Source organism: Gavialis gangeticus, unplaced genomic scaffold (genome assembly GCF_001723915.1).
Source record: "Gavialis gangeticus isolate Ggan-Ray unplaced genomic scaffold, GavGan_comp1, whole genome shotgun sequence".
Taxonomy (NCBI): domain Eukaryota; kingdom Metazoa; phylum Chordata; order Crocodylia; family Gavialidae; genus Gavialis; species Gavialis gangeticus.
Genome location: NW_017728992.1, coordinates 101811312 through 101829810, shown reverse-complemented (window position 1 = coordinate 101829810; position 18499 = coordinate 101811312).

Genomic DNA, 18499 nt, shown 5'->3' with positions numbered 1-18499 from the left:
GTCATACTGATCCACCACATCTGAGCTTCCCTCACTGCAGATTCCCAGCTCCTCTGCAGTGAAGGTGAGCATTGGTGCCACAGAGCAGAAAGCTATGCAGCGGAGGAAAGCACTGCAAAGGGGATGAGTGGCATGGCACAGCTCTGTACTTAGGCAGTGTTAGTTAGCAGTACGTTCCTGTGTTCATACTCAACTTGGGCCTGAACTGAAATGAGACCCAAATGTCCTTCTATTTTAGGTATCAGCTTTTCTTTTTACACTTTAATTTGAAGCCTTTTTTTCTTTTTTTGCCAGTAAGCTTTTTCTGAAATTTGCGGCTGGCAGCTATGATTTTATGATATTTTTAGTACACTGTCTGGTTGTTTAAAGTGCACCTTATAAAACTTCAATCCTTAGCCAGCCCCCTATAAACTGGTTCTGTTTTATATCAGTGGTCTTCAAACTTTTTCTTGCCATCCGCCTCCTTTAATAATGAGGCAATCTACAGTAAGACTCTCTCCTGCATATGCTGATGCAGCCTACTCAGAATTCAAGACAGGAGGCTTTTACTTTATTTCGCTAAGACTGAAATCCTCAAGATACTATTTTCATTTTTAAGAGCAGCCTGGGTAAACACTGAAGATGGAATTACGAATGTTGCTCTTGACACAAAGAAGCTTGAATGAAATGAGCATGTGATACAGCATAACCTAGCCAAAAGCCCAGAAAAATTAGCTAGCAAAAGCAAGAGCAAAAGCAGAAGCAAATCATTACAAGCAGAGGCAGTCCCCAACCATCAGTCAGGCTCCAAATGCTCAGAACCTTGAAGCAGTTCAGATCTGACTTTCATTCTGGCTCTTTCTGTATAACTGGCTGAACCAAATATATAGACCAAAATGTTGAGGATTCTGGATGTACATGCAAACTTTACAGCTTGTCTCTCTCTCTAGCAGACAGCGAGATGAATGAACTTTGAAGGGGTTGGAGGTTTGGTTTGAGTCATCAACATACAGGCTAGACGCTTCTCTAATGCTTAACCAAACTTCACAAAGTTCTTAGGCTAGAAATACCATAACTTACTTTCTATGCAGTTACTAGTACTTCCTCCTTCAACGTAGGCCACAAATACTAAAAAACACCCTTTCATGCATGGGTTCAGTGCTTCCACTTCTAGCTGAAATACTATCGTATTTTTCTACCTGTTGATTAGAGACCCATTGTGCCGAGCATCCTGTACATATCTGGCAAGAGAAAGCAGAATTTACAGTCAATGCTCTCAGTTCATTGTGGTTTTTATGCTAGCAAGTATTCCCATTACTTCAGTGAGGCTCTTCATCCACTTGGATTTGGTCAGGTACTTGCTAAATCAGAGCCTAAATAGACCAGTCAGGTAAAAGGGGTAAGAACAGAAGTATTTTTATGGCGTACCATTATTATTGATGCTACGTGCTATGATTACCAAGGCAGTAAGACCATCCTCACTTCTATAGGACTTTTAAAGTATCTCCTGAGCCCCATATTCCATGCTGGTACTGCAGTACTTATCTTCCTTTCCTCAAGTGTTGTCATTAACAAGGAAATGCAACATGTTTTTCAAGCTGTTTGCAACTGCAGTCAAAGCCCACAGACTTTAGTTAAAAACTGAAAGTAAATGGAAGATATGGAATATCAATGGGAGGTAGCATTCCAGCTCATGGTACAGCACTGTTAATTACACAATACTTTTATTGAGCAATTCAGTGGTAATTCTTACTGCTATTCCTCCTTAATAAGATCCATTGTGCACCATAAAATAGTAACTAGGACACAGTTTGTATTCCACATGCATCTCATATCTCTTTAGCAGGTTCTTCCATATCCATAATCTCATCATTATTACTATTACCCTCAGAAGACAGTTGACTTGCATTAATCAGACATGCTGCCATTCCCTTGCCAGATTTTCTGCAGTTTTATTGTGCTTTTGGACATTTTAATTAACTTGAAAAATTAATTAAAAATCCTACCTTATTAATACCCTTTTCCTTTCTCCCCACTTTGTAATCTATTATCCCTGTTTATCATCAGTGACCATTTGACTCTAGGGTCACCAGAAATTATGCTGTAATTGGAGAGCACAGAAATGATGTGCTGGTATGAAAAAAAGGTTAAAAGATGTTTTTTATTATTCTTTAAATGATAGAAGATCATCATACAAGCTAAAAAACTACTATAGTTGAAGTCTATTCTAGCTCCCTCTATGTTGCCTCAGTAAAGACTGACTAAAATGAATGCCAATTTACTTGGCATAAATATGGGTGGCCTAATCAATTCCTGGGATTTGGCTATCAATAATGTAACTTCAAGATTTAAGATTTCTGTGGAAAAAATAAATAGGAATGTATAGAAACTGAAAGGGAGTTTATAGGCATTGCCTGTAAAACCTATATAGCTTAATAAGCCATGAAAGACTTTTAATAGAATTTTTAAATCAGACTACAGAATTTAATAAAGAAGGGTTAACTCTGCTATAAAATTCAATGAAATGGTTTTAAAATGCTGAAGCAAGGCTAGCAATTCAATGGGAAAGGTAGCATTTTTCATGTTTGTCTGTTGATGAAGTGAACTTGGGTTCACAAAAGCTTGTGCTTTATATATAAATCTTATTTAGTTAGTCTATAAAGGTGCATATCTACCCTGCCTTCTGAATGACTTCAGAATAACAAGCTAACTACTTCTCTCTGCATTGCCCATCACCATTGCATTAAATGTTCACCACTGTTATTATTATTTAGAGTCAGATTGTAACACCTCTATGCTATTGCTACACCTCTACCTATATTGAATAGCATTATACCATGAAATTAACTGGACTTCTTATAAGGAAAAGTACTACTTTCCATGAGTAAGGATGGCACAGTTTTGCCCTCCTTATTTACACCACATTAGCAGTTAGAGGATCTTGAATCCACTTCTTATGCAAGAAACGTTAAATAAATTAATCTGAAGACACAGTGCAATCTCAGGGGCTGGTTTTGTTTCAAAAGATGGTTGCACTGACTTTTTAAAATATCCTGCTACTTCCATGGCATGCTAGTACCAAGTTCATCAATGAATTATCCCAGCTGAAATGTCTAATAAGGGCTAATTTTTAGACTGCTGTAAAGCCTGACTAAGGCACAGGTGAACTGACTCCTCAACCTGCAACAGTTTCACAACTCTTTGTTAAGGGGCACAAATGGAGCACAAAGAGGTAGGGAACATATTCATCCTCTGATAACCTGTCTCACTTCTGCTGGAGATGGAGGAGTAAGGGTATAGCAATCCCTATAGCATCTGCACAGGGGAAGTGGAGGCAGAGCCAGCCTTAGAGAAAATGGCACCCTCGGTAAACTTGTATTTTGGTCTTCCTTCCCCCCACCAGTAGCACTGCTGCAGGCAGACGCAAGCAGGGAGGTAGAGTGGGGAAAGGGTAGGAGAATATGGCAGCCTGGCAAGTAGTCTCATTCATGTCCCTGGGCTCCATGCTGCAGCCATCTGGCAGCTGGCAGCCTGGCCCACCACTGCCCAAGCGCCCATGTGGAACCGCCACTGAATCCGGGAGTGATCGCAACACCCCCAGCTCAGCTGCACAGCTAGCCCCAGCCAGACGGGGTTGAGGGAGGCAAGTGGAGGGTGGGAAGTGCAGCTGTCTGGCCAGGTGGCCCCATCCCCAGCTCACTACCCAGTGCTGTGGGAGTCTGGCTGACCCCATGGTGGGCAGGGAATGTGCTCCTCTAGCCATGCACACTGCCTGGCCCGCATTGCTTTTCCTGAGCAGTAGCTGGAGGCAGGGGAGTAGGGATCAGCCAGGGTTGGTGTATGCATGTGCTATGTATATGTGTGTGTAGCACCCCCCTGCTGACCACAGTGCCTTGGGCAGTCCCCCACATTGCCCACCTCTAAGGCCAGCTCTGAGTGGAGAGGTATGAGCAGATCCCTTACAAGCCTCTTGAATCATATTGGGTGACTTTGGCATGTGGTAGAAGCTGCTATGCATCATAGGGATGTGGGAATATTTAGCTATGCATACCTGTGATGAATAGTATAGTAGTTAGGATACTAATACAGGTCTTGAGAGACTGAGGTGCAAGTCTCTACTTAAGACTTTCTGTGTGACCTTGGCCAAGTCACTTGGAGTCCAACATAAAGGTGTTTAGGTGCCTAGCTTGCTGTTGATGGCAAGGGAAATTTAGGTAATGAAATACCCCTGTGAATCTGGGCCTTAGCCATTCTGTTCCTGTTTCTGTAGCTGTAAAATATGGATAATAGCATTCCCCTAGATCATTCCAGTACTGTGACCATGTTACAGATTGTGACAGGGCCACCCTAGATAAAATTGCACAGGGAAGAAGGCTAGGATAAAAGCTACCCAGATGCAGAGACACTAAAATAGCTGCAAAATAATTCTAACTTGGTTAAACCATTGGGCATTCCCAGAGGTCTCTGCAACATAGACTAATGTGAGGGGAAAATGTCAAAGCAGCCAATGTTTTTAGTCATTTTAATAGCAAAGATTTGCATTTTAATAGACATTGCCATTTCATGCATCACCGTTCCCCACCCTACCTTTATACACGGGTAAACATACAGATCACAAGACGACAAAGTCACAGGAGCAACCAGCAGAGCTTCAGAAGGAATAGAAAGCTCTTTGAGGTAGTTAAAAGCTAAACATCCTATCACAGCCAGGAGCGAAGCTACTGAATTATTTAATAATCTCAGGCCATTTAAAAAGAGAAGCAGCTCACTGCCCGCTTCCATGGGATTTAGATGAAGCAGCGTGAGCATTATATATTTATTCACCATGGACTCTGGTAAACTATTTATTAGTTCAACTGCCACTGACAAGATCTCTGAATGGAGGGGGTGTCTCTGCAGTACCCAAATTCAAACATTCCCTTCATCATTTATTCAGGTCTAGTGCTATAGTCCCTCAAATCACCTAAATAGCACGTAAACCTTTTGCAACATGGCTAAAACTTATTCTACTTTCTATCCACCATGCTGGGCCCAATCCTTGTTGATAGACATTAAATTAATGTGGTTTACTAAATCAGAGCCTCCACTTTCACATAGAGAAGGTAAGAAGATATATGGCTACTGCAGCATTGTGCTTACAAATCATTTCATTCAATGCCAAGAAATAGTGCTTTCAGCTGGCTGTACAAAAGACAAGAGCACTATCCACTAGCCAGTATTGTTAAATGCAGGGAAGCAGAATTTATGCTCCTCCCTGAACAGTGTATCTTTCTTATTCTTTTTAAATAGATGGGCTAGTTGCCATCTCTAAACCTGCTCTGAGACCATTCTTTTGAACAAATTCCAATTAAACCCTTCCAGTCATATTTGCTTATTATCGAGCAATAGTGACATCCAGTGGCCTAGCTAGTAGGTCGCTGGCATTTTTTTCCCCTTCTGCATTTTCAGGGAAGGAATTAGTTGTCATCAGTCCTCTATGGAAACAGATCTAAAATAAATCCAGCATTGATCATTTATCCTGCTTGAGACATCTCTAATCAGTATGATTTACATTATGTAAGCTCCCATCTGGCTACCACCCCCCTTGTTCCAAGGGGCACACGTAGCAGCAAGAGAGGCGGGAATCATGACCACTCCCCTGCGCAGCTGGAGGGGTGCAGTGCAGCAATGGGACAAGGGGTCACACAGGCATGCAGAGCAGCAGGGAGGAGCGTCTGTGCAATGTGTGGCCCATGGCTTGCTTAGTGCAGCCCACACAAGTGTGCAACCCCTGCTAGTGAGGCCCCCAGGGGCTCTGGACAGCCCTGGTGTAAAATGAAGATAGGTGCATATGGCAAACAAATGAATGAGCACATGGTAACAATGGGCAATAATGAGCAGCATGATAAGTAGTGGTTCCAGTCCACAGATGCCTAAATGATAAAAGTAGATAGAAGCCTTAATTAATAAGGATGCGTTGCACCTACAGCCATAGAAAGCAATCAAGCCATCAATAGAAAGCAGTTTTGGTCAAGAGGATCTGGCTATAAAATGAACTTTCAGAAGAAGGCAAGATAATCAGTGTGATCACCTCCAGGAAATGCTCAAACTCTTCCTCTCTGTAAGAGCCTTTTTATCATAAAAATGGTGCAACATGAAATAAATAAAAATTCTCACTTTAGAATTTTGACCCTGAAAAGCAGAAGTGCCAGAGACACCTGTGCTAAGTTCCCTAAGTGGTTTCTTGCTGCTTCTAATATTATGATATTCATAATAATACTGTGGGAATACCACAGTGCTTGGATACTATGCTCCTTGGCAGCAGTATAAAACCCTGAGGACCCTGCCAGATGTTATATGTATGGCATGATTAACATGTTACCTGAGTTCCAGCTGAACTGGCAGGTAGAAATGGCACTGTTGGGATCTGATCCCAAAATTGAACGTCCTGCAATTCTATTGAGCCATTAAATTAACGTCTGCCAGGGCCTTAGAGAGACAGTATTGTGTCCTTCGTTCTTCCCCTGAACTTGTCAGTACCACACAGGAACATTGAGGCAGACTGCATGAAAAATTATGATAGAACTACTTGATTAATACTAAGTTTGTGCATTATTGCCCACAAGTACTTAGGATATTTGGCAAGTGCTGGTTACTTCACAGAAATGTTCATGACTCCTGAAAGTTTCACAAGTTATAGCACCAAGAATTATTAATCTAAAAATCCATTCTGGAAGTATAATTCAATAACAGCTCATTATTTGTTATCAGCTCATTAAGCTTGGTCATTTTGGTCATCTTATCAGGGACAAGAAATAATACCATCTGATTTAGATGACCAATCAGACATCTAGTAACAGCTGAACAAGATGTGTGTTGAAATTTTTTTTCTCACAAGCTCTCTAGAAAATATTGATGGAGAACCAGAATCTGGTAAGAAATAAAAATGCGTTTAGTAACCAGTCACAGAAAGAGGGCTAAAGGAGTGAGATTATTCATTTTCCACTAGTCATTTGACCAACTTTAAGTGATAGAAATTAGGGCTGTGTGAAGCTTCAGTCCTTGATTCGATTCAGCGGAAATTTAGCCTGATTTGGTGGCTGAATCTCCAAATCCAAATCGAATTAGAGGACCCTTTAATCTCTCTGAATCAAATCAGAACCCTCTGAATTGATTCAGAGAGATTCGCAAAGATTCGGAAATTTGTACATAGACACAGCTTTAAATATTTTTTCTACGTATCTCTAGGTAGCAGGGGCTCATGAATGCTGAGGTGCTGGAGCGTATGGAGTGTCCCACAGAAGCACGGGGGAGAGGTCCACCACGCACTTGGCAGCAGACCTGGAAGTGGACCAGAAGCATTTCCAGTCCGCTTCCAGGTCTGCCGGGGAGCATGCAGGGCTCCCCCGCACTCCCCCAGCTCGGTGGCTGGTGCCTTCTGGGTTGGGGGTGTACCTGAGGTCTCCCCACAGCTGATCACTGAGCCAGGGGGGCCCCAGCACGCTCCCCAGCAGACCCAGCAGTAGACTGAAAGTACTTCTGATCTAATTCCAGCTTCACCACCAAGCACATGGGGGGGGCCCCCCCAGCACTCCTGTGGGACGCTCCATCTGCCCCACCATTGCAGGGATCACGCATCATGCCTGCTACCTCAGGGTATGTAAAAAAAAACTTTTAAAGTTGTGTCTATGTCCGAATTGCTGATTCTCCAAATCAGTATCGAATCTTCAGATTGGGATTCAGCCGAATTGAATCAGGGACAGTGATCCAAATCAACAAATCGAATTACTGGCTGAATTATTCAAGCCAAATCCAAATTGAATAGGGCCCGCTTCGCACGTCCCTAATGGAAATTGGAGAAAGCTTTGTTAGGCATGCTCTAGCCTACTTAAGCTCTTTGCAACATTACCATAAGCTCCATGCATGTGATCCCTTTGTAGAAAGTGTTTTTCATACATGCATAGGGAGCACAGCTTTTTGCATCTGCCCATACTGAACGAGTCAGACTTGAAGCATTTATGAACAATTTTGACAGTGTGCAAGGAAGAAAGCACAGACTGTGTTGATGATATATGCAAGACAGCTTTAATCTAGTTAGCCCAGGTAAGAATAGTACTGAAGACAGAGTGGCATGGGCTTCAGTACAAGGTAACCACTGAAGCTTTTACAATTTCTAAGAGAAAAGGGCTTATTAATGTACTGAAATCAGCAGCTGGGGCCACCAGTGTCAGACTCTGTGGTCAAGGATGGAGTAGTACTGGTCACATCAGGCTCCCTTGGTTTTGAATGGTCTGTGCACACTGTCAGGATACTGTTGGTGATACTGCACCACTACTACAGTGGATGCTGCCCCCCTTGATTTGTCTGCCCATGTTATCACCAGACTTTCATTTTGCTGTGTAAACATACCTAATTATCATGTGGCTTCTCAAATACTGCAGAAACAGAGGTTATAGTCTTTGGTTTCAATTCAAAATTAGTGTTCAAGACAACTATATTCGTGCCACTTTTTTGGTTCTTATGTGCTAATATTCAGACAAACCAGTTCTTTTCCCCATGAATGCTTATATGTATTATATGAGTGCCAAAAGTTGCTTGTGAACAAAAATAAAAGCAAGAAAATGTCTTCTATGTCATTAGCTATTCACTTTGTGTTTTCTAACATTCATTAGTCTCCTGTTTAACTGGAGTCATTCAAGTAGGGAGCAAAGACAATACCATGTGACTTATGTGAACACTTACACACCATGAATAATGAATAGGCAATGTGAACCGCTCAAAGCCTATAGATGGAAAATAATTTACCCAAACTGTTGAATGAATACTTACAAATAACATTTACATTCACAGAAATTAGGTTAGATTTGGGAGTAATTCACAAAAAAAAGAAATGAAACTAAAGACTAAATTTGGACAGTAGGCAATTCAACCAGCTCCATTTCCCAGTAACCACAGGAAACCCCAGTTGGTTCCATGAAACAAATTACTTGACCTTTTTTTTCCCTTTTTTCTTTGCTGCTTTTTCTAATTTTCCAGAAGGTGGTAGTACTGAAATAATACACTTTGACAGCACGTATGTAAAGAGAGCAAAAGGGAAAAAGTAGGGCAAAGTCCTAGATATAAAGGAAGTCATAATATCAGACTTCAGAGGGGAAAAAATCATTCCAGCAGTAGGTTCCCTAAGAAAACATGGGCAAATCTTGTCGAATGAATGAAGATGCCCCCTTTGTCATTCTGGCTTGTCATATTTTGATATTTATTCTGGCTCTTTCATGTTAGGTGCTCATATTCTATCGAAATCAACTTCCGTCTTGAAATAAGATAATGAGAACTGTGACGTCTCTCACAGTGAAGACTGCATAAACTGACCATTTGAAAAAGAAATTATGTATATTATCAGCACTTTGGGCATTATAATAAGAATTAGATGCATGCTTGGGAATTGTGAATGACTGAACAAGATAGAAGTTCAGAAAACTTCTGAAGTGGCCTGTAAAATCAATAAGAAAAAAAACATGCAAGACTTTGAATATACTAGAGCCCCACAGTATCTAAAACTGTATAGTGCATCATAAGGTACTGTGAACCTTACTTAATTCATGCAAACTCTATATTAAATGAAAGATCTAGAGTCACATCTTTACTAATAGATAGTAAAAAATAAAAATAAAAAAATAGAAAAGCTCACAGCACCTGAACAAAAGGATACCCAGGTGGTTTACAAACAATATTTTGGGCAAGAGCCACATCACTCATACTATGACACGGTATATAATATTTTTCTTGGGAATTGTGTGACCCATATCATTTCCCAACAGGAGGAATGGCTGAAAACTCTTCCCCTCACAATTGTCATCAAGTCTTGTGTTTAATATTAGTTCAGACTAATAATACTTCAGTACTTACCTCTGTTTTTGCTTTTGTACAGGAGTCACGATTAGTGATACAGATAGAGAGAAAATTTGTGTTGCATTTAAAATTGCCAGATGCAAAGCTAAATGGATGAATATACTTTTCTACAAACTGGTAAAATGAAAACATCTGATATACTTCCATGCAGTTTGCCCCAGGCAAAGAGCATTCCATTAAAATGCTTTTGGTTAGAGAAAATTAAATGTTCCCATGGAGGAATAGCTAGAGGTCAAAGGTGAGCTCACTTTGCTGGCACATGTGTTTTCAATCTGTTTGACCTCTGTGATCAGTGAGGCTCAGACATGCCAAAGGGAAGAGGTTTGAATGGGACTGGGGAGAATAAAAAAAAAAAATCAAGAGAAATACTTAAAGCTAGCTGCAAAATATAGGTATATATTCCCTTTTGTTTGAAGGAAAAGTAGTATGGAAGTGGATTTTCCCATTTTCTTTGTTAGAAGAAAGAGGAGAAGGAGAAGGTGAACTGTGACAAGAAATAGCTGTTTTCTTAACAGAAGGAGAGAGAGAATTAACTGAGCGCTGTTTTTAGGGAGATGTGTTTATGATGTAGTGGCTGATGATGAACATATTTGAAAAGAAGCAAGAGCAAAGGGATCACCAAATGAAAAATAAAAATAGGGAGCTGAGTCAGCATTCCTCTTGTACTGCTTACTTCTGTGAACATCTTCCAGCTGGTTGCTTTCACAACCTGGTATTTTGGGCATGTCATCCCCTTGGGGAAGCTGGGGGGGAAGTCAACAAAAAAAGAATGCCATGATATCCCAAAAGATGGACTTCCTCTTTCCAAAGCAAGCCTTTACAGAACTATAGGTCCTTCTGTTGCAAAACTCAATTTTGTAATTCCTGCTAACCTTCCCTGTTTTGTTGCCAAGGAAGTCTAGGTCAGATTTGTCCAGGAGAGTCATTCCTTCCCCCTCTAGCCCTTTGCAGTGTGTTTTCTCAGCCATAAACTGCCCTTAGCAGTCCCTTCTGGGCTAATCAGGGTAACATTAATGGAAGTTAGTAATAGGTGGTTGCATGAGTGTGGTATAAATACCTATGTATAATAGGCAAACTAGTTATGTAGACTCAGATGTAGGAGCTGCTACTGGCTCTTTTAAAGCTGCTCAATTTTACTGTGGGATAAGATAAAGTCATCCCCCTATCTCCCACACTTCTCTATATTGTTGTCATAAAGCCTGAACCCACTGAATGAATGCTGATTTGATCTTTTTTTGTCCCATCATATTGCAGAATGATCCACTTCTGACGTTTTCTGCCTTTGCAGTTCCTGGCTGCATGCTTGCCTCCATGTGTAGCTATTACTGTGGATTTCATAGTGCCTGCTTGTTGCAGCTATCTCTGAGTTTGGCTGTGAACACTGTATTTTCCTATGCTGTTTTATGGGCTGCAGGTTTTTAAGTGGAAGTTCCCTGAGTTCTTTGCAGCTCCACTGCTTATCTGACTTTAAGGAATCTTTTAGTGGTCAACAATTGTGACTAAATTCTTTAGGGTCAAAGCAAATCTTGGTGGCAACGCCTGTGCTAAACCCCTACCAGAAAAAGCAATTATAAATTTGATACAAATGTTCAATCCCACTAATCCTGGAGTCAGCCCCTAAGCTGGTATAAATATGCACGTGCCCTGCAATATGGACTTCAATGGTATTATGTGGATTTACATCAGCTGAGGGTCTTCCCCTCATGTGCTGGGATTAGGTTCTGAGGGCCCAGCACTGCCCCTTCCCAGCCTCCCTCCACTGGGATGGGGCCCTGGGGCCTGGTACCACCCTCACCTGGCCCTGCATGCTGCGATTGGGTGGCTACTGTAGGCTGGATGACACAGGGCCAGGAGCTGAACCCTCCTGAACTATAGAGCTGGTCAGTTAAAAGATACCATGAAAAACCCCTGCCACTCATAAAGGTAATGATATTTACCCTACACTGATAACATCTAACCTGAAGGGAGTTCTGCCCTTTTCAGGTCATTCAAAGTGGAGGGAACAGGCTTTCTCAGTAGGCAAACAAGGGGAAGAGGTTGTGCCATACTAGAACCAATGGAAGTATGAAGCTTTCCATTCCTAATATAGCTGCATTTCAGGCAGCCCAGGGCTTCATCGACTATAAGATGGTGTCACCAGCAAACCTGCAAAGAGATTCCAGAAAATAAGAGTTAAATAGAGCAAAAGTGTGCCAAGGGGACACACAAGCAGAAACATCTATGTGGAATCCAGAGATGTAGTTGGCTGGTATCTGCTTCTGTCACTGGATTTACATCAGTGTAACTCCTCCATTGAAGTGAATGCATTTATACCTATATCACTGAGGCCTTTGATCACCCTTTTAAATGCTATGCTCCTCTTTGTAATTAGGTGTTGTGATTAGAATCTGTTTTACATTCCTCTGGAGTTCTCCTTTCAGCACAATGCTGAAGGTTTGCTCTTTAGTTTTTGCATACGAGATTGAGGATTGATGATCCCATTCATTTCCCTTTCATCTGTCTGTGAGCTGTATAACTAAAGTCTCCACTCTCTTGTCTTATATTCAGCGCAGAGTGACTCATCTGCAAGCACAAATTACCTTGCTAAAGTATTCTTAGGAGAAATAATTAGCCACAGGCACCTCCTCTGCAGGCTCCTGCATATGCCTCAGGGGACTAGGACGCTTGACATAAATCATTTAGTCCTGAGCCCTAGCACACACCTTTCCCAATGGACTCCATAATTGGCAAAGTAGTTGCCAACTGGGTTTAAAGTGATTTGAAATTGTTTTCCATACAGCCTTGCTGATAGCAAAAGGTTTCCCCTTTACCTCAAGCATGAGTTACAGTAACATGATTGAATGTAACCAGTTATTCAGTTCAAGCTGTGATTCTGATACAGTATAGACAATATAAATTCCCTGGAGCAATGTGAGGCCACCTCAATGGTCCATTTAAGTCCAATTCAATTAGGCTCACTATAGTTCTTAGGATTTCTTAGGTATGTTTGCAGCAGCCTTGGGGTTTGAATGTGAGAACAGTATTCATCTAGGAGTTTTAAATTAGGTCTCAGGTGTCATCATTCTAAATTAATTATTACAGTGGTGTGTTCATGCCATTACAGTTAAGGTTATGTTAGCATCCCCACTCAGCCATTTTAATGCACTCAGGGCTGAGAGTTGGCATGTAAGGTGCTTGCCAAACAGTGACTTTTTAACCCAAATTTTCAAATAATTGCTCTATCACATAAATACAAAGGTGCGTTTTTAAAAAAATCAGCAAATAAGTTGTTTACTTTCAGTTTTTGATTGCCAGTGTGATTAAAACACATATCAGGCATACAGCAGCACTAACACCATGCTACTATAGACATCTCTACAGGGAGCAGAGGTGCCTGGAGAACTTGCAATCAAAATACGCCCTGAATAAATACGGGGGAAGGGGCAAAGAAATGGAATAGAAGAACATGCGAAGTGATCGAGCAGTGAATTTTAGCTTATGTCTGGGTGAGTCCCTGGATTTTGTTCAGACATATTTGGTTGGAGCATAGTTTGTCTGGTCAAAACTTTATTCTGTAAAAAAATTATTATAGTATATTTGCATGGTCCAGTTGCATAGGATCCATGTTGCATGTGTGCATATATTTGAGTTTTAGGGGTAAAGAAGATGCATGATTTTGAGCATGTAAAGCTGGATTGATACTCTTTTGTAGCTATAGCCTTTAGACTTGGATTTAAAAGGAAAAGGTAACATCATTTTATGTCTTTCTATTGATTGGATCGATCATTTTTATTATGGTCTTGCCTAAAGGACCCAGTCAAAAACTGGAGCCTACAACACAATCCTCTAAACAAACACACAGTAAAACACACTCCTGAAGAGTTTTAAAAAGACAACCGGTTAGGAAAACTTTAGTGAAGGGGAACTAAGGTTCAAAATAATTAAGTAACTGGCACCCAGTTTCTGTGACAGAGTCTAGAATTGGACCCCTGTCCTCATCAATTGCCTAATCACAAAACCACCTACCACCTTCTTGTTTTAAGTTGTCTGTTGTTCCTAATACCTTGCCTTGGAAACTTCAAATCACAACCATTTTGCTAGGTTCCATTTCCTGCACTCCAGGAAGGCCAATATGTTCTGTACTGTTTCGGACAGAACAGGTTAGACAAAAATGCTCAGAATACCTTCTCCATCCCTTTTGTAGACCTGTGTAAGGGCAGCCATAATCCTCTCCTAAGTTATTTCTTTTAAAATGAAAAGAAATGTTTGCAGGCAGGCAGAGATCAAAGGAAAATAAATTTGGGGGTCACTGGGCTAGATATGTCGTCTTAGTAAGGTGACATGTTATGAGGTGATGATATACAACAACTGTGAGCCAAAGCACGGTTCTTCAGGGACAATGGCATGCTAGGGAGGAAGAGGATTCATAGAACCATAGATTGTAGGGTCAGAAGGAACCATTTGGCTATCTAATCTGGTTTTCTGAATATCACAATAAGGAGCTGGTGCCATTGTGGCTTCAATATCTGCTTGTGAATTCATAGTACTGCCAGAGGCAGTGGGGAAGTGCTGAGGAATAGCTTTTGTCATGTTGTTTGAAAGGAGTTGCCTGTGCAACCTTTCTGTTGTGCAGGAAGAGGCCAAATCTTCCTCTTCTGCAGGTGGAACCATGGACCACCAACCGTCACCATTGTTGCATCTCAGTAACAACAGCCAAACTGTGCCTGCTTCTTGAAATACTAAGTAAAGGAAGAGAAAGTGTTCATCATTTAGTCCTAAATGCATAGCCGAACTAGTGAAGAGTCATTACATGCATTGAGGGAATATTAAGAATCTTGAACTCTCTATGAGAAAAATCCATTTTATTTTCCTCTACATTTGTGCACTTCCTAAAATGCACATTCCCAGTCTGAAGGCAGTATATACTCTTATCACTCCTCCTGTCTCATTCATCATAGAATACTTACTGCAGAGAGAGGTAGGTAGGTAGCCATGTTAGTCTGAAGTAACCCAGAAGCCAGGGTAGAGATGCACCTTATGGACAAACTAAATCAGAGATACATACATTTCCATGAGACTCAGCTCACTTCAACAGATGCTGTGAAAGGACATGCACACAGCAGGGTATTAAATATAGAGTGAGCTGAATACAGGGAAGAGAGATGAGAGAGGGAAGAGAGCATGTTGGGAGAGGCAAAATAATAAACCTGTAGAGACAAAGGTCACAGAAGCTAATCCAGGTAACGGGATACAAATCCTACAATCCAGTCTGTGGGTGATTTCTTGTTCTGCAATTTTGCATTCAAGTCATCTTTTAAATTGTCATTGTTTAAGAGCTACTCTGAGGTCAGCAATGGAATGTCCAGGAAGTGTAAGTCTTCTGCCACTGGGATTTATGTGTTTTTGGACTTGATGTCAGGTTGGTGTCCCTTTAGTCTTTCATGTAGGGGTTGTCCCATATGTCCAATATAGACAGCAGAAGGGTACTGTAAAGAGGTAATAGCATATATGACGTTGACAGAGGTGCAGGTGAATAAACCTCAGCTGTTATTTAGTCCAGTGATGATGTATTGATGAAGGGGCGCAGTTTGCAACTAAGTCTGCTGCGAGACCTTGTACCTCGGTGAGATAACAGTTAGGTAGCCTGTTGCTTGAGAGACAGATAGAAAAGGCCTAGCATCTTAGTTACTATAGGCCACCTACCTACCTCCTTCCCATACTACTCTGGATATTTTCAAGTATCTTTTCAGATAGTATCTACTTCCAGAAATGGAGCACCCAAAAGTGACTGTAGCAAACCATCCAACATTCCAAGCACCGATACTGTAAAAATTATTTCCTGAGTTCAGTTATAAATTTCTTTTTAGCTGGCTTCATCCTTTTATCCTTTGGCTGCATACTACCATGGTATGTTCCTCTCTCTCTTCAATATTACTACCATATGAGTACAATCAAACTCACTTCAAAGTGTTACTGCCATTCAAGGAAAGTGTCTCATGTCAGGAACTCAAAGGAATTGAATTCGTGCATTAAGTTTCAGCATGCGTCTACATGTGCGTGCACTAAGGCGCATTTACACGGTGTGTGTCCATTGACTTGGGACTAATTTAGTCCCAAGTCAGTCCACACACCCACGTTAATGCACCTTAGCACATACATGTGTAGACGTGCACCTAAACTTAATGCACATTAGTCTACTGCATAAAAGCACATGTAGACAAGCCCAGTGTGTTGGAACTATATTTAAAAGAGAGAAATGGGGTTACTTATAGCCAGTTTCCTAAAGGACTTAACATTTTAGATCAATTTTCAGCACTTTTGGGTAGCTGTGATATCTTTTATTAGATCAACTAAATAGTTGGAAAAAATTGTTCTTTGTAAGCTTTCAGGCACAAACAATTCTACATTCATAGAGAGGTTTCTGGGTATGTTATCATCAGTTAACAAACTCCTTTTGCTAATAACCCTTTTGAAAACTTCTGCATCAACCACACAATTAGATTTTAGTAGGAATACAGCAGATGCCTATTTCATGCATTGTGATGGGCATGAAAATCCACATGCTAGGCCAAATCCTGAAATCCCAACAGAGTTTGCAGAAAGCCATATTGGTAATTATGAATGAAAGAATTTGCTAAAGGTGCACAATGCTAAAGCCTGGCAACACTGTAAGACATTTTCAGATCTAGAAACTGATCATCATTTGATCACAGCTTATGTTCAGCGCAAAGAGGCAAACAGAGGTCTAAGTGGTCTTTCTGCTTGTCCTACCCTGAGACTGAGCAGGGCCCAAATTGGTCCCAGGGTAGTTTAAAGCTGCTCCAGCTTGCACGAATTGCAGTGATCCTTTCAGGACAGTTCCACAGATCTAGAATTATGGAAGCTCATTGTGCTCTAGCCAGACACACTTTAGTGGCCTTGCTCACCTCAGGGAGAGATGGGATGATCTGAAGTTGACTATATCAGAAGAATCCCAAGCTGCCCCTTTTAGGAAGCTTCACATTTCCTTTGTGTTGCTAGAATGCCACAGATGGGACCTCAGTCTTTGGCTCATCCTGGTCCCCAGTTTCTGAAATGTTTTTGTCTACATACAGGTTGTATAGCCAAGTAGCCTTATGGATCAACTGAACCAATTTTATTTCATGAGTATGTTTCCACACATAACAGAATTTTGCCTTCCTTTCCCTACCAGACCTCACCTGATTTTTACTATCATCTTACGTTAATGAAGTTTTAGAAAAAAACTCCTAAATATCTTGGTAGAGGTTCTCAGAAAGGAACTTCAGTTTTGCAGAATTAGGATGCACATCATCAAAAGAAGTCTTTCCCTTACAAAATGCAACCCTGACAATACCCATCTGGGTCCTTTTCCTGTAAATCACCTTCCAAACTTACTTAACAAAGAGGCATCCTATAGACTAGAGGATGTGAAAAGCATACTACGCTGTACCTCAGCCAGGAGCTGCCATAATAGAACCCTGTATTTCTGTGGATCAATAGTGACATCCAGTGGCCAGTTAGTTGAAGTTAAAAGGTGTCCTCCATAAAACAGGAATTTCTCATGGGAAAGCACATCTACTTTACTTTTCTCACATAAAAGCAATAGTTCAAATTACTAACAAGCATAAGATATAAAAATTGTTAGTCATTTCTGAGCATCCAGGTCTCTTTCATTTAATTGGAAAATGTTGTACTGTTATGATGAAGTAAATCTATGCATGAAACATTCAGTCTCATGGAATTTCCTGGACCATCATGGCTACACCAACAATGCAACCCTACTGCATTCAGTAAGGCAATCTAGTAGGCTTAAAATCAGAATTGGTCCAAAGGAGGAGAGTAAAGATTTATCCTACAAAACCTTGCCCCAGGCCAGGTCTGACCTAGAAACTTTGGTCAGAATAGCAGTAGTGGTTAAGGAAGACATTTTTGTGCCAGAAGAATCCTTAGCTTTAAGTAACTAAATCCAAAACTTCAGCCTAAAAAACCCCATTCAATAACTGTGTAACCCTGAAGTTGCCCAAACTCACTAGGAGTCCCCCTGTTTGAACAGAAAATTTTGAAGGCATCTTCAGTTCTGTATTTGTGCATGCACAGGACTTCCCTAGTCTGATCAGCTAGAATCATCTACCTACCTCATCCCATTTGGATCCAGAAACTAGGTGATACAGCACCTATGTCCCTGGGGGATGTGACCCACTAGGTGCGCAAAGCCCCTTCCCAAAATCAGTAGCTCTGTTTTTAAAATGGCAGTGGTATTGGTATAGACTGGCCATCTTCTATATAATAGCTTAGATGTTAGAGCACTTCCCAGGAAGTGGAAGACCTAGCTTCAGTGCCCTCAGTGTGAAGGGGTTCAAAACAGAGGAATGGAAATTTCAGTAGGACCACCCAGACAGAACAAGGAAGAGGGAGACTGATTCTGCTTAGGAGACTTAGCTTGGAAGAGGGAGACCTGGGTTTTAGAGCCAGCTTCTTAAATCCATTTTACATTAACAGAAATAGCCAAGGAAGCAGGGAAGAGAAACCAGGATTCTCCTCCCCAAGGTGTCTGAGTGCAGGCCAGGTCAGCTCTGGAGAAGGGAGGGGTTGCCATAACACCCACGTTTAGCATTTCCAGGTTAGTTTGTTGGGGGGGGGGGGGGGTGGTTTT